This window comes from Chrysochloris asiatica, unplaced genomic scaffold (assembly GCF_000296735.1).
Source record: "Chrysochloris asiatica unplaced genomic scaffold, ChrAsi1.0 scaffold00039, whole genome shotgun sequence".
Classification (NCBI taxonomy): Eukaryota; Metazoa; Chordata; class Mammalia; order Afrosoricida; family Chrysochloridae; genus Chrysochloris; species Chrysochloris asiatica.
In genome coordinates this window covers 5431146-5436136 of record NW_006408557.1, presented here as the reverse complement: position 1 = coordinate 5436136, position 4991 = coordinate 5431146, and positions in this window count along the sequence as shown.

Sequence of the window (4991 nt, the reverse complement as noted above, 5' to 3'; positions counted from 1 at the left end):
CTCAGGTAACCACGAACAGACTCTATCTACTATGGCACCTAATTATAGGTAGTTACTTCCCACTATGTTGACAATTTGATCTATTTTTCTCACTTCTGAGTGATGAATAGATCCTCTGGATTTTCTTCTGCACTGATTAATTGAGTGCGGTTGGTGAGGGGAAGAAATAAGATCAGGATGTTGAAGTGGATCCTGTTAGTATTTCATGCCTACCTCTTTTACCAGCTTGGTGCACCCCTCACTCAGTTGTTTTGAGTGTTGGCTGCTAATGGCTATCATCTGCCATCTTTGTGGTGACTTAAGTTCATTCACCACTCATCTAGAAATGCTGAGTGTTCACTGGGTGTATATAGGGGAGATCTTTCAACCAGTGATACTGATATCAAAGCCAGCTTCCTATCTGTCAAATTAAAATAACTCTGGTGTCATTTACACTCCAGAGTGCCCTATGGCACCAAGCTGAGGCTAAACTCTACCAAAATCACTCCTCTGTCAAGCTCCCTCTCCTGTCCTTAACACCCTTATACATTTCCCTTGAGGCCTTTCTCTCTCAATACCTCACTTGTACATGAATCCCCATATTAGGCTTCTCTTCTGAATAACCCAACCTTGAATAAGTTACTCTAAGACTTGGGTTCTATATATCTAGGGGAACAGTGAAATGTAGAACACAAGAAAATAAACATGCTTGAAGAAAAATGTGAAGAATTCAGTTTGATACCTATTGGACATCCAATGGAGATCTCAAACAGACTGTTGGGTACCAGGACTAGAGTTTAATGGAAACATCTGGGCTGTGGACTTTAGGATCAAATTAATAATATAAGTTATTAGATGATTAGGTCAGAGTGTTATTCTCTAATGAAGTGATATTTTTCAATATTTAAAGAATGAGTAGAACTGTGAAAGACCATAAACAGAAAGAAGAGTCCTCCAATTAGGGGAACAACTTATAAAATTTATCTGAGTAATTTCTTATTGATGGCAAAAGTAGGATATTGGTTGAATACAGATGGGCAAAATTGGTTGTTCTTGTTATGTACCATTGAGTTGGTTCTGATTCATAGCAACAATGATGGTTAAGATTGTGTGCCCACTTGACTGGGCTATGATTCTCAGTGGTCGACAGTTATGATGTAGTCATCTTGCATTTTGTGATCTGATACTATGCGATCATCTCCATGATGTATTTGCTATGAGTAGTCGGCAAATTGAAAGGTACTTTCATTGAGGTTGTGGCCTGTTTCCAATATATATGAAAGTTCTGGCAAAGGTCTCTTGATTTTTGCTGAATCTAGATCTTGCATCTGTCTTGTCATCTTCCCACCTCCAGTTCTTTGGACTTCAGCCAGTGGACTGCCGTATTGCCTGCCAACCTTGGAAGTCATTAGCCTCTGCAGCCTGTGAGACAGTAGCCTGCCATCTGACCTGCTGATCTTGGATTAGTCATCTCCTGCATATGAACCAGAAGGCATAAGCCTGACACCTGGCCCCTTGGACTTGGAACTTGTTAGCTTCTGTAAGTTTTTGTGAGCTATGTCCTTCATAGATACACAACTTTCACTAGTTTTGTTTTTCTAGAGAACCCAAGTTCTCTAGAACTTTAGTAAAAGGGGTGCTTGTAGTGAAACAAAATCTTAAGGATGAGTTTTCCAAACTGATTCTCAAGCATCAACCTTAAAGATGCTTAAAAGCTCTACTAATCCATGGCATGACATGGCAATATTAATATGCCAACAGATCAAGTGCTGGTGAGATGTGATGCTTTAAGTGATTGTGTTTGATAATTGTCTGCAGTTGTGTTAGAATGAGAAGTATAGGAAAGCTGGTAGATTGATCCTATTTATAATAGTGGCACTGTAAGCTAATGCGTCAGACTGCAAAGTCATTTGAACTGCAAGGTTGGTGGTTCAAGCTCACCAGCTGCTCCTTGGAAACCCTATATAGGATTGCTATGGATCAGAATTGACTCAATGGCACTTAACAACAATAATAATAGACAAAATGATGAAGGAAAGAGATTGGCTTCTGAGTCACAGCTCACAGGCCATATAAAAGACATCAAAATCTCCACTTGTGTTCTGAAATTTCTTTATCTTAAGTCTTTTAGTAACAGAGCTGTTATTTCCAAAATACAAACTGAGTCTTATTGTAATAAGAATGACTGAGTTACCATGCCAGTTGAATTTCTAACCTTGAATGATGTCTAAAGTTAAAGTGAGGGCACTGATTGGAAAGAAATAGAAATTTGAAACTTAGTATGGGGGACATATGGGAAGATAATCAAGAAGCTGGGGATATTGAGCTCCTAAATTCCATTGAATTACTTCTATTAACAGACTTTCTTACCCTCACAGGATGAAATTAGCCCAGTTGTACCTAAAGACTCGCTGTCTGAATATCATTTGAATCAGTGCCTGGGAAGTTGTCTGGGACATCATCTGATGCATAAGCTTTACAAGACATTATTGAGTATTCTCAGGAAACACTCCCACTACCAATTATTGATTCTAGATTTAAAATTAAACTTAAGTTCCAATGAGTCCTGAAAGATGAAGTAGAAAGTGTGACCCAGGAACAGGTATGCTACACTTCAAAAAACTGTTTGATTTTTCTTATATATACAAGCAGAAACTTGGAGTCTATGTGTGGGAATGGCAATTAAGGGAATGATATAATGAAAGGTGTGGAAATGGTTCAAGGAACATAAAGTTGGATCAGTCTGAGCTTATTGATACAGACCCACTAAGCACAGATTCTTCATTCAGTGTTTCATTTTAAGAGGTTAGGAACAAGTTCAAGTATCTGAAGAATGAATTGTGGAATGGCCTATACTAAATAAAATTGAAGCTTCATACCTGACTTGGTATACTGTAGAAGAAGGTATCCAAAGACTTGGGGAAATTGTCATGCTACAGTTGATTTATCAGATTAAACCCATAGATTTATATTTGGAGGTCTGAGAAGACATATAATTTACCACAATAGTGAGGGCCAAATTTTTGAAGGAATCTCCAGCATCCTTGAAGACTACTGTGATTATTATCTTATTTAAGAACGATTTGATAGTTAGAGCTGCCCTAACTGAATTAAGATACCTAACTACAATGACCACCACTTACCTGTCAGTTTGTCATACTGTGGTGGCTTGTATGTTGCTGTGATGTAGGAAGCTATGACATGGTATTTCAAATACTTCAGGGTCAGTCCTGGTGAACAGCTTACAGACTATGATAAACTAAGAAGAAGGAAAAATTGGTCCATTTTTGGAAGACAGTCACTGAAAACCTTATGAACAGCAACAGAAAACTGGCAGATATGTTGCTGGAAGAGGAGTCACTCAGGTTGGAAGGTAACCAAAATACAACTGGGAAAAGCTGCCTCCTCAAAGTAGACTCAACCTTCCATGTAGATGGAGCAAAGCTTTCAGGACCTTCATGTACTGATGACTCAAAATGAGAAGAAAAAGCTATAAAAATCTATTAATAATTAAAACACAGACTGTATGAAGCTAGGAAAATCGGCAGTAATTAATAATTAAATGGAAGATATAAAGATCAGTATTCTAAGCAACCTGGTATAGTTCTGGGAGCTAATGCGCCAGAACTGCAAAGTCGTTTGAACTGCAAGGTCAGTGGTTCAAGCTCACCAGCTGCTCCTTGGAAACCTTATACAGGGTTAAAATGGGTTGAAATCAACTCAACAGCACAATCTTAGGCATTAGTGAACTGAAATGAACTGGCATTGAGCAGTTTGAACTAGACAACCCCATAGTTTACTATGCTAGGAATGACAAATTGAAGCAGAATGATGTTGAATTCGTTATCAAAAAGAACATTTCAAAATCTATCTTGCAGTACAATTATGTCTGTGATAGAATAATATCCATACACCTACAAAGAGGACAAATTAATAAATTCAAATTCAAATGTATGCACCAATCACCGAAGTCACTGATGAAAAAGCACTAGAATGCAAACCACAGGGTCAGTGTTTTAACCCACCAGCCACTCCATGGGAGAAAGATGAGACTTTCTGCTCCAGCAAAGATTTACAGCCTCAGAAATCCTATACAGGGTTACTATGAGTTGAAACTGACTGGACAAAACAACACCACCACTTTAGTTTAAAACTGATCAAACATGCAAACAAGAAGCATTGTTAATTACTGATGATTGGAATGAGAAAGTTGGAAACAAAGAGAAAGGATCAGTAGTTAGAAAATATGTCCTTGGTGATAGAAACAACACTGGAAATTGTATGATAGAATTTTGTTTGTTTGTTTGTTTTTATTTATTTTTTTTATTGTGAATTATATGATAGTTTACATGGGAGAACATTAGTTTTACATTCATGCTATAGCAAATTGTTTCATTGCCATGGTTACAATCCCCTCCATGCATCATCAACCAACCAAAGTGTATACCCTGCAAGCCTGCCCCCTACACTACCCTCCCACCCCCCAGTCTTCAGCACACAGTCGCTCTTCCTCTCTGGGTCTCAAGTCCCCAGCGGTGCCATCACTCCACGTCATTGCCTCTGGCTCCATCTCAGGCATCACTGCTTCTCGGCTCTTCTCCATTGATGGTCCTAGGGACCTCCACTCCTAGATTGGAAAGTTAACCACTCCCTTCCTTGCTATAAAAGTCTACCTTTACATTTCCAACCCTCACAATCAGTCCTGATAACAATTATTCACTATTGTATAACAAGAGACCTACCTGCATTTCATTTTATCAGCTCTGCCTAGACAGATTGGATACTACTCACTGGAGATTCTGCCTTCCTCCTGGCCCTCTGGCTCTATGTTCCCTTTTGAAAGCTTGTAAGCCAGTCACTTCTTGCCTTTGTAGCCTCCTCCCTACACCCCCACCCCCATTTTGGGTAGCCAATGTCCAAGTTGTCCATCCCTGTCTACCCTGTGTGTGGAGGGGGTGGGAATGATTCTTGCTGTAAGGATTTGTTCCCTCTTTTGAGCTACTGCATCCATA